Genomic DNA, 13226 nt, shown 5'->3' with positions numbered 1-13226 from the left:
ATTCTTCAAATTTCACTAATAAATGGCACCATTATTGGCACAAACAATGGTTTTCCTGCTTAGTCGCCAAACAAGGTTGAAAATATTGGGCCAAAACGTTGAGAAATATATTAGTCATATTATGTATTTAAAGATATGCATCAGGGTCACTTACAATTGACACTGACATAGCAGTGAGCTAGCTTACTTGAATATTGTAAGGGAAATGAATGTAGTGCTATGGAAATAGTTAAGGGTATGGTGCGATATGACCACAACAATACATATGTACATATCTAATGTCCTCATGTTTTTATTGTTTTGATTTAGTATCGAACTTGTCCAAGAAAGCTCTTAAATTGAAAGACTTTTTGCTTGGGTATACCTGACCAGTTGCGAAAATAAGGGTGTTCAAAATGCCAAACAGAAAGGTCAAGGGCTTTAAGAACCAGATTGCCAAATCTGTTCAACATTGGTCATTCCTTAGGATCTCGATCTTCTTAAGTGCTTTTTTTTCATTGAGCTTAAACCTGGAAAGGAGAGAACAAAAAAACTTCGCTCAATTCGAGGGTTGCAATAATTCTAAGCAAGTTTATTTGTTGGGAATCCCATAGTTGCGATCACATTTAATGCCAAACTTGAGCTTGAATCCAAGATCAAGCTTCCATTAAGGAACTATGACTATCTCTTCTCAGCAAGATACGTTGTGTTGCTATTGTACTTGCATTCCACATTCCCTAAGAAAATCCAGATATTTTTTTTTTAAATCTTCAATGGCCAATGGAAACACATTTTCGAACCATAACTCTGATCTTGTCAATATCTGCATTCCTACTTACCAAAAAGGATTCAGCAGATTTAAGACAAGATCTTCAGCATTCAGACAATCGACTGTTCAAGACACGCTCTGCGGTTTTTGCACCGGACAATTTATGAAGCCACGATTCGCAGCTTCTAGAGTTGTCAAACAAATCTTTTCTTCTGTGTTGATTGCCAGACACATGTTCGAAATCTCATCGGCCAATCACGGAGTCTAAAACGGGTTGGAAAACGCATCTAATTGGAGTTATGGAATGAATCTCGTTAAGTATTTCACCTTTCATCTCGAACACACTCTTAGGTGTAGGTCTATATGCATGTTCTGAGTTCAAGGATGACATTATTTATGTTTTTGAACACGTCGAATGGAGGAAGGACATAGATTCTACGCGTTTTCGAGATCCTAAAGGCAATATCTTAAAAGATCCAGAAATGGATTGAAATGTGAACGGTAGACAAATAAAACATAAAATATATTTTTTATTTCTGTTAAAAAAGACAATTTAAACGCACTTTGATATTTGTTTTCCTTTTTGTGTTTAGCTGGTAACCTAAGTGTGATACTAGTTATAGGGCATGTTAAGTGAAGGAAATTCAATAAAAGTGAAGTGCGGCAACCCTGATATTGTGCATTTTGAAGAAGACAAATATTACAGCCAACCTGTACGGGGCATAGACTGAATTTGTCATTTAATTCAGTTTCCCGGCTGTTGAAGCAAAAAGTACTTTTGATATTGAACCAAGATTTTAGTGCAGTGATAGAACTGCTCAAAAAATGACGCATTTTTAAGTTTTGTAGCACAACTCACTCGATAGTTGAAAATTCAATTGTATTCAAGAACGAGTGCAAGTGCACGTTGGCAACAATGTTTATCTTTTCATTTCTCCCTTTTCAAAATGCTAAAAATCAGTGCTGCCACACAACGTTTTTCTTGAATTTCCTTTGCTTCACGTGCCCTATTACGTAATAATTAAGCAAGAAGAAAATACCGTACACGAGGTATTTAAACAGCCACTTTTTCGTACTCAATTTATCTTTTGTTAATATCGAGAGAGTTATTCGCTGTCTGGTTTTTTGAGTGAAGCACAATTCGTTATCGGTCGACAGTTATAGGCGTCCTTACTTTAGTCTCTTGAGCATGAGCGAATTATCGTGTGAGTTCCGAGAGAGATGACGTCTTTTCATTGATCAAAGTCAAGCACTCTTTGAGATCTCTTCCCGTCCAGTGAACCCAAATGGCCTTGGTCTTAGGAAAATGAGACTGTGATTGATCACTTGGTTCCTAAAAAACGCCCAAACAAACAAGAGGCCTAAAACCATTATAAGCCTGATTGTCCATTTCACCTTTGTTCAGTTAAATAAACCATGGCGCTCGTTAGATGATACATTCAACAGGATCTGTTATAGTGAATTGAATTTTTGCAAAGGTAAGGAAAATGCCGGTTGAAATCAAGGTACAAGTCAAAATATCTAACTTGTACCTGGCTTTCAATTACTACAGAACATGGCATTTTAGCCTTGAGCTGTTTTGAATCTTTTATAACATTGTTCTTCTCTCGCGTAGGAAATCAAACCAAAACCTGCTGAAGTGTAATCTTTTGCATTAGCTTTTGAAATTAATTTAAATCGGAGTTTTTTACCAAGCCTCGAGGTTTGACCGATGACTGATAACCAAAACGCTCCAAATTTGAGATGAAGAAACAATTGATCTTGTTTCCTTCATTTTGCGTGACAAAACAAGAGAGTTTTTTTCTAAATTGGGACACATTACTTTTTACATAATTCCGTTCGTTATCAGACATATTCAATTATATATACTATTCACTCACTTCGAATTGTGCATACCTCTTTAGACCAGACAAATATCTTATGTCATCCATCCCTCAACACCTGATTGACCTAACATTTTCTGACAAGTTAGGCACTAATCAGCCAAATCACGTCCCAATCAAACCTGAAACGGTCAATACCTCCTCGTTTCAAAATCTCAAACGCAATAATAAAACACAACGAGTCCAGTCAAGCCCAAAGATTGGCTTTTGCAACGCAGCGATTCTCTGAACTTCATCTTTGAGCGTACCTTTTTGACTGACCACGCCTTCAAAATCTTGAATCGGGAGGTGTCCATTCCAAACGAGTAGATCAGGGCTCCCAGCTGATATGATCAGGGTGGACGTGGATGCCCCAGTGAGAGGCTGAAAGCGCTAAATCCATAATTAATAAGCAATTTCGATATTTATTTTGTCCGTATGGCATTCAACCATGCGAATCTAAGGGCGCCTTTTTCGACCCACTCACGTGTCCATCATGGTATTGCTTTTTGTCCATCGATTTTTTTGTTGTGTTGGTCTCTGGACAAAAAGTGGAATGCTATGCCGATAAAAACATATAGTTAATAAGATACTTTTCAGTATTGATTGTATATTAAGAATTAAAAGTTGGGTGATTTGTAGGAGGGTAATTTGAACAGCTTTCATTAAACAATGCAAAGTTTTGCAAGACCATTAATGAGACCATTCACTGGACCGAGTTTCCTTTGACGAAAAAAGGGACGAAAAATGCCCCTTTCGAAAAGGTTTCAAAAGATTGATTTGACAATGCCAATTATCTACTTTGGAAATTTGACGGCCAATTGAACAAAAGATTCGACCGGTTGAGTGACCACCACTATTGCAACCCTTATCTTTTTTCTATGTACACAATGCTTTCCTCGAGGCGTAATATCGTTTAAACGAATATCCCAATCATTAAAAAGGAACTCAGTGATAGAAATGAAAACCGTGAAGCTGTTAGGGTCCTTGTTAACAATATTGGTTGATATCCCACGTCAGTAGTATCAAATCTTGAAGAAAGGAATACCCGAGATGGCTCAGTAGCCTTATCCAGACAGAGGGTCTTACGAACTATGGTTTACGTTATGTACTTCAGAGGGCGCTTTGTGAATCAGCCCTAACCAAATAAAGGGCCGATTGGGCCGATTTCTCTTTATTGAATTAGAATGCGTTTCTGTTGTGTTTGGCTAATTGTATCGAAATCCCATGAACAATTAGAGACCCGGGTCAAATAATGTCCGGAACAGAAGTTGCTTTCATGGCATGTCACGTTTAGTTTATTTAGCAATCCACTGTGCTTCTTCCCGTTCTGTTTGGGCAGTCTGACGTTGCCAATAAGGACACTTATTGGGTCCGTCAAGAAACAGCTGAGTGATGACGTCATAAATTTTTTTGACGAAAGTTGTGCTTTTGAGTTGAGATAAATGTTCTTTTGAATTGAGATAAATACAGAACCTGTTTTGAACAAATGTTTCTTGCGATGGAATCATAATTTGGTCCATTTTGCACTTGCGCCAACGGTGTTAATCACAAAATTCTCCAAATTCTTAAATCGAAGAATGGGGTAAATCCTTGCAATTGAACTAAATATAAACAAATCAAGAGAAGAATGACGGTAAAGCTGACGTCTGAGACTACCAAACGCCTGAAGTATTTTGGATTGTAAGAAGCTAAAACTAATTTCATGGTATCTATTCTTCAACTCACTGGGTTTGAACCCAAGGCCACTGAGACAAGGTTTCACAACCATGAAACATTGTCCATAGATTTCTAGACACTGGATGTCGGACGACCGACCACTCGGCTGGTAAAATATTACAATGGATGGTCTCTTGGGAATTGATTACAAACCGGTTTATTGTACTGTTTAGCCAACCGAGTGGTCGGTCGTCCGACATCCAGCGTCTAGAATTCTATGCATTGTCATATACCAAAACGCTGCCTCATTCGTAGTTGTTTGGTATCATTCGTTAATGCTTAGCTACTTACATGAATTATTATTGAGTTGTTAGAAAGTTCTATTTTGGCCGGCCATAACCCAGGTTTGGGCAATCATTCCCTACCGCAAAGCACTTTACGTTTCAGATCATTGATGTTTTAGTTTAAATATTTCAACGTTCTTGAAAATGGACGTCTCTCTTGATATAGCTTTGCTATAAATTTGCCCTCGACGTCTTTGAATTTGCCTGTAAAAAGGTGCAATTTTAAATTATCAAGTTTTAGCCATTACTCCATAAAAATGGTGGATGATAGATCCCGTTTCTTTGGTCAAAGTGAGTAACTATTCAAAATATTCAAGAATACATAATTGCATTATTCGACACAACTACTCTTAAAATCTAACCGGGCAATATTTCTGAACAAATTGAGACAAGTGAAAGGCAGTCAAAAGGGCAAACATTTACAAATAGACAAACTCTCGAATAAACGAAGGCAGGAACACTCAAAAGCCTCAAGTTCCTCTTAAGCATCTTAAGCCTGTCCGTATTAAACTTGCTTTTCTTACGATTACGAATACACCCGTATTTTAAACTTTTTTAGCTTTAAAATTTTCATTACAGAGCCCTGAATAACGTGTTTGGGCTCCTCACATTGGATTAACGATTGGCAAAATTCTGATTGAAATTCTAGATTGATGCTCTTTCTGGAGTTGAGCCAATAAAATGATAGCAAATATACCATGCTTCAATATCATATGTATTTTTTCGTTTGTCGTAAAGAAACAACATTTTACAGAGTCGAACGCGATCCCTCAATTTTCCATGTTGATCTCAATAGTACGGTTTCTTAAGTGAGACGTGAGAGGTTAATCAATTCAGAGGCAATTTGACAACTGGGTACTGGGTTTGGACCAACCCATCAAACAGAAGCATAACCTATTGCATTGAAATATTCGACGTCTTTTCAGTTTGACATAGCAAGCCATTCTGAATCTCTTTAGACTTGGGAGCTCCCCAAGTTCGAGGCTCATCTTTCGGAGGCACACCACCAACAGTTTCTTGTGGTTTCGTAGATCTCAAGGAACTTTGAACGAGGAGAGAGGATCGCTTTGCAGCAGCTAGTCTGGATTGTGTTAGAGTTGCTAATTGGTCAGATTGTTTCCTATCGGGTGAAACGCGTTGCCTCTGCTTCAATCGGTCTTCCTTGATTTGGTAAAGGCGTTCCAGATCTTCTTTGGGCAAGATCGGACAAGATTGTTCCGCGGTTTTACGTTGGCTAAGACCTTTCTTCGTGCGCGATGCTCCGTTTCCCTTGGGAATTTTGGGTTTGGTTTTGGTCGAAACTTTTGGCTTCACCGATCCGTCGTTCCGGAGTTTTTGCATAAGCTTCCTAAGGCTTTGAGATTTCATGATAAGAGTTAGTAAACGCCCTGTTTTCGAGGACTTGAAGTGAACTGGGTATGTAACTGCCAATGAGAATCCTTTTATATTCTTGTTTTTGGATTACAATTGAATTTATTTCCCTTGGGAAGACGTCAAAACATGAGCCAATGGTGAGGGAGTTAACCGGTGTTAACACTGTGTTGAGAATGAAGAAATTTGCTCGATAGAAGTCATGACCTCTTTTCTGATCCTGGATTAGACTTTGACCACTGGTGTCTCATAAAGAGAAATTGGTAAGGACGGATCTCAAATTAAAATTACCAAACTTTGAACTTGTTATTGAAAACATCGGGAACGGTTATATTATTAAAGCAACACTTCTGGCGACCTACCAAGCTCCCAAAATTACAAGGGTTGCGTGAACGGCTCTCATCTGTTGACCCGCTGAAAAGGGTTTATTACTGTGCAAAAGCGTGGTTTTTGTGTGTCCAAGCAGAACTTTTTCATGTCAAAAGTGAGCAATACCACATGTTTGATAGGAAATCATACGACAAACAAGGACGAAACTTTGCCATAAACCAAAGAGCGGCACAGGAGCCAATATGCACATTTTACAATTATTACCTTAAAAAAGTGCCGTTTTGTGGTTACAAGAGATAAGATAAAAGACAAAGAGTTCTTAGATGTAAAAATTAAACGAGGAAAAATTCTGATGAAGATGGCCTATACTTAGGTTTTTTTTTTTAACATTTGTCATAGCATTCTAACATATATCATAATCGTTTTGACAGTTTTGTTTTTAACAAAGTCTAATGGTATTTTTTTTTATTTTTCGCTCCGATTGCCATTTGATGATGGGCATTTTAATATCGGATATTACTGCTCCGTGTCAGAAATATCATTAATTCTTAACTCACCCTCGGTTCATTCTGCTTATGGTCAAAGCAAAAAAAACTATCAGGTGTTCTTAGTTGCACACATACTTCACGAAGTTTCCATTGAATGAATTAGAATATTTCTAGAGTTGGGGAATGTGTTCAAGCACTAATACTTTGATTCATTGACTATCCATCCTCTGTAACGTTTATTACTAATGGCATTGAAAAGGCTCTTACACAGTTATGCATGGTCATTTTAGATGATCAATTCAAATTTTCTGGACCCATGAGCCGAGGGAAACCATATTTAACAACTGAAAGTTTTATGTGTTCCTGATGAGCCAACCACCTGATGCCAGCCGTCGACCACGAGTTCATTGAAACAGTAACAAATTGAGTTCATTATCATGCATCAAATTGAGCCGAAAATGCCAGTGTTGAATATTAATGTCCCCATTATTGCGATGTTAGCTCCTGGCAAGATATTCTGAAGGCAATTGCTCTTGTTGAGGTTGCAGATTGGCTACCATTCGCACTGAAGGTTTAATTGCTCTCCAACCCTGTGTAAACAAGAATATTGAACGAGATTTATGGCCACAATCAGTTTCGCCATATCGGCCACACTGATCGCAAACACGACACGTCAAAGAGCGCCAAATTTGAATGTCAGCTTGAACGAGCGAAAACACGCTTCGAAAAAAGATCCACCAAAGAGGAATTCGACAATTTTGAAGCTGAAAGGGTCGATGGTAATTCTCTTCCATCCGAACCTGAAGTGAATAGAACCAATCGATTATGACTTGAATGTCTTGTCAGTGATGAAGTGGAAGCTAAATGAAGCCAAGTATTTGGCGATGACAAAGGATGAAAGAGACGGGAGAACGTTCGTGCACTAATTTTCAAAGCCTGTCATTACATCCACTTAATAACCCCCTAAGGATATTGTAGTCGACAGGGGTTAACGAAAGTGGGATTATTGCACAACAGGAACTTTTTGTTTTCGGGTGGAATGCCAATCATGACCACATATGGATGCAAACCGTTGGCAAGCCTATCAAATATCCAAACCATTCGTAATTATTGTATTCAGGAATAAATACGAATGACCCAAGAACAACGTTGGTTTTGGCAAGGATTTGAACCCCCTGGATAGAGAATGGTCATTGATTCATGGTCGGGGAAAAAGTATTTAGGGCCTGAATTGATCAACGCTGAAATTCAAGCCGATTAAACGCATCGATTGTCAAAAGCTTGGCGGGGGAGCAAATAGACTAGATCGCGTAAAAAATCAAGATCTTTTCAGGGTTTCTTCTATTTCCATTTTAAAGACCATTTTCCTGGTTGATCGTTTTGTGATGAATAATGTCGGTCATAAAATGTGTCTTTTTGTACCTTTCGTTCCGAGTCCAAGCTTTTCACGCACATTAATAGCCACAAAATGGCTTTTCAATCTAATTGACAGTTTGGTGCAAACGCATTCGGCAATTGAATGAAATGGTCCTTATGATTAGATTAGCATTTTCCAAAACAAATGATCTTGCCAAGAAAACCATAAATGTCAATGTTGAGGTTGGTCCTTTTTTCATGGCCAGATCAGATTCCAATATGATTCTCTCGTGTGCATCACTTTTAGGAGCGGTAAGTGATATTGCCCTATTCATGTCTTTCTCGGTCAAGATCTCAAAGTTAGGATATCAAAAGTATCGAAACCATTTTCCGCCCCTTTCTACAAAAGGCGTTCTTGCATGTTAATTCTTTCGTTCATATCACCGAGAAAAAAAAAGACTGAAAATGTAATGTCCCACAAGGATATTCATTGAACGAAATTAAAAAGACAGCATTAAACAGACAATATAGTTAATACATTTTATCCATATTTGATATTTGAAAAAACATACCTGGCTTTAAATCTTTCGTAGAATTACACAAAGTCTCACCGAAAGAGAATTCTTCATGCCTCACCTTGACTTCAAATCTCGTTGGACCTGTCGTACTTGAAATGTGCTTACAAAAGCCATTTTTCAAATGTCTTATGAAGTGGTAAAGCTGTCGTCAGTCAAATCCATCCTCATGAAAGAAGATAACGATTCCAGGAATTAAACAACAAATATATGAATAATGTATTTCACTACAATTTGGGAATCCATAAAAAAAAAATGGTTCTAGGCGTTGCACTGAAAGGATAACTGACAGGGCTTTCAATGCTATATAAAATAAATATAAAATATCATGGAGCCATCAAGACGGTTTGGCTTGGGGCTCAAACCTAGAAGATCTAGTCTCGTCTCGACTATGTACCTACCATATACAATGGTAATGAGTACGAGAACGTAATGGACGGGTGCTGGAAAACGCTAGTGATGAGACACGATTCCTTCCATCACGACTTCAGTACGAGGTGCTTAAGATATATGAACTGTTTGTTTATGAGACCGATAACCGTGAAACATTTAGGATTCATGTCCGAAGGGCTTTAGTGATGGATTGATGATCATTTGGGCGAGGTTAATTAGCCATTAATGAGTCCTCGACCTCTTGTACTATCACGTTGTCTGATCTTTCGATCGAATTCTTCACAAAAGAACTTGAGAAACCGCAAAGTAGTGAGAAGGCTCCTTCAATTTAAGAACTGTCCATGCATTATTTGCGAGAATGGATGTCATTATTTGGGCCGTGGCGTAAATCATCCCAGACGTTGATGAGGCGTGATTGGCACCTGTGATTCCGTTATGTACAATAAAACAGGGACTTCTAGTATTTTGAGGACTGCACATGACCCTCTTTATGAACTACAAAAGTTGCGCACTTACACACAAGAATTTCAATATGATTCGTTGAAGCGGCAGCTGCTGGGAGGTTATTCCCTTATAAAAATGACCTCCAATAAGACAAAGGTTGCGTGAAAATACTTGTTGCCTCGTCTGCTGAATTGCTCAATAGATCCAATAGTGCTCAGATGGCTATAAACAAAAAAGCAAAGAGACTTGATAAGTTCACTTACAATTTGGATTATTTGGTTTTGGCTGTGGGAAAACGATATATAAACAAGCTAAAGGTTGTTTTTGCTTCATGAATTTGTGTTAAAAATGATATATACGTACAAAACACTGTTGGTAATTTAAATCCATGTTTAAATTCCAAGTCAGACTTGGACAAATTTTTAGATAGTATTCCTGATCAACCATATATTCAAGGACTAGCTCGGTCTGCCAACTCAAATTCGTTGGTAGACCAAATATCATTGTAAAGATTGAAAGGTAATAAATAGACGAATTATAACCTTACATTTTAATAGTGGCTTGGGGATTACATTACCTGTAGCGTGAGAAAAGTCCGTGAAAACCGAAACCAAAACAAAAAAGTATGTGTCCACTCCTTTTTTGAATTCAGTTATACAATGAACCGAAATTGAAATTGAAAACTGAAACAAAAAGTATTTTCTGCCATATCAGCTTTAACTAGTTCCGGGCAAGACTATAATAACAAGATTCCTCTGAAGGAGTCTTTTTAAATTTTGCCGACTTAAAAGTCCAAAGCCAGGCAAATAGACTTGATTCTCAAAACTAATCAGCTTAAAATGGTTTAAATTTCTTGTGTAAAATTAAATTGGTATTAGTTTCATTTTGGATTTCATTCCAATCACATTATAGTTTTAGATGAAACGTAAAAAAAACCAGCAACTAACCAATCATTAAATGGGATAAAAGGGAAAATCCATTTTCAAACAGAATGTTTTAAATTGTTAACATGCCTGGACTTAAGCCTAATAATGCCAAAAAGATACGTTTTGTCATCATATTCAACTGTCTATTTGAGATTTGAAAATAAGCAATCCCTTTGTTTACATATGAAATGATGATTTAGCCTGTGCAATAGTCGTCTCATCCTTGCTTCCAAGCTTATAGTTCTGTAGATGGGCAAATGACGTCCATAGTTGTTGAGATGTCCTCTTTGAAAATAATACTTCTTCTCTAGGTCACAGGTTCTGTGATATCGGACGTGCAGGAGACATTCCCAATCCTCATCCTTGGCGGGCCATTCAAGTTTGAAATGCTCGTTTTTCAACCTGACAAATTCCTGACAAACAATGGATTGATACACTCTAACTAACAATAATGTTTCAAGTGCCAAGGGTTGTTCCTCACACCGACCCATATGAAAAAAATGGTTCATGAAAAGCCCACCAAATACAAGAATGGCTTCAATTACGGTGTCGTTGGGTGAAGATTGATTTTGCTGCTTTGGCAGAAACTTTAATGACCCTGGCCATTCTTTTAGACTGGTTTTGGAAACCGGTAACACCATTCCAAATGGTTGTGGATGTCATCATATGTAGAAGGGCACACATTTGGTATATGTGTGTACGAGTTTGAACTTGCCCCATTAACGAAGGTTACCATTGAGCAATGATTTAAAAAATATCAGGGGTAGCATTTTCGATTGAAAGGAACAACTTCGTCTTGTTCTTAATACGATGGTGCCACATCATCACGGAATTCGTTTTACCTTCAGTGGTTCCAATTGTGACCATTGAATTTTAAGTTCATGTTGTGGTTGTTATGATCATACATGCCAAATTGTGGTTTTCATATGAAATGTCAAACCGGACCAATGCATTTGTGAGGACAGTTGGGTTTGTCACGTTTTGGCATTCTTAGGAGAAAAAAACATCCAGCAAATTAACGAGATCGTTCTAGTAGTTTGTCAATTCGGTACAACTACTATGGTATATAAAAATATCAGTAATCAAGGTCAAGCTTCTCTGTGAGAATCAAAGGGATTATGAGCATGCATTGTTTAGTATTATGAAAGGTCAATCCTCAAGATCAGACAGGTTGACCATCACTTCAGGAAAGGTCGATTGGGCTTTTTTCTTAAAAAGGAATGGATCGAATCTATCCAAAGCTGCCCGGGCCGGGCTATATATTCCGCTATAATTACATCATTACAAGACCGATGGGTTTGTTACCTTCTTTAAAACTTGAATTTGGGTTGCACTTGTGCAATTGGTGCGCTTAAAGTGGTAGGATTTGTGTCAAGATGCACTTGCTCACCTCATGGCCTATCTTGCACCCAATTTCGAACGTCAAGTATCGATGGGAAGAGTTTCATTCAACGTTTACTTGGACAAAGAGCTTCAAAGAGAGAGAATTTTCCGATGAATTCCAAACCTGAGAGACATATTTTTACAATGAACCAAATCTGTTTCTTCGAACACATTTCATAGCTTTAGAAGTGTCACGAATTTGAAAAATTATGTGCCATGTGTAGTCTTATAAATTCCGCTTTCACTATTAATGAATGTTTTTGTCTTCCATTTCTTACCCTCTTCAGTTCGTGTTCGGATAATTCTTTTATATATATTTTGATTATTATTCTTTTGTATAAGTTTTGAATGATTCTATGTCTAATGCTAAATGAAATGTTTTAAATTCCACTTTCACTTTTAGTGCAGATTTATTTTTCTTCCATTTCTTACACCTTTTTAAGATTCGTGAATGGAAGGTAGTCATTAAAACCGTCAAAGAATCTGTCTGTAGTTGTTTCTGCGGATTTTCTTCATTTCTTAGCACGCAATCTAGGATTTGAATCTCTTTGCTCCTCTTCATTTGAACGCCCACAACGTTCCTCTTGGGTTCATTGACAATAGAGAGCGTTAGATTTATCGTGTTATGGCCATTGCTAAACTAGTCCTACAATACCTTTAAACATCCACCTCCAGTGCTTTGTGATCTCAAAAAAGCGATCTGGGGCATCATCCATAGGTCCCAACAGTACGGTTCTGTAACTTCCAGAATCCAATCTACCATAGCACTATCTTTTTATCTTCTCCTGAATCAAATCATTCAATATCAAAACCATGATTGGGAAGAAACTGTCCATCCGATTCAAAGAGCAACCAACAGCTTCCCTTTCAATTCAGAAGTCGTGACTTCTGCCTTTAACCCAGCACCTTTTGGCAATTGTGAGCGTCTCCTCCAGTCATTTGAATGGCGGTTTTAAAAATAACACCCATCGTCGACGATACTTCGAGAATGAATTGACGAGAGTTGACGTTGGCCCAAATACATCTCTGAAACAGATCGAAGGTTTCTGCATTTTTCCATGCGATTCTGGACATGTTCACATATATCAGAGCTCAAAGTACAAAGCTACGCAATTTCAGAACTTATTTGGCGCATTGGGCATTACCATTTCTGATGTTCCCGGAGGCTTGGACATTTGCAAAATTATCGTATTGATGAATTCCGCTTTCACTATTAATGAATGTTTTTGTCTTCCATTTCTTACCCTCTTTTCAGATTCGTGTTCGGATAATTCTTTTATATATATTTTGATTATTATTCTTTTGTATAAGTTTTGAATGATTCTATGTCTAATGCTAAATGAAATG

This window comes from Tigriopus californicus, chromosome 6, assembly GCF_007210705.1.
Source record: "Tigriopus californicus strain San Diego chromosome 6, Tcal_SD_v2.1, whole genome shotgun sequence".
In the NCBI taxonomy this organism is placed as follows: Eukaryota; Metazoa; Arthropoda; class Copepoda; order Harpacticoida; family Harpacticidae; genus Tigriopus; species Tigriopus californicus.
Note: the sequence above shows the minus strand (reverse complement) of the source record.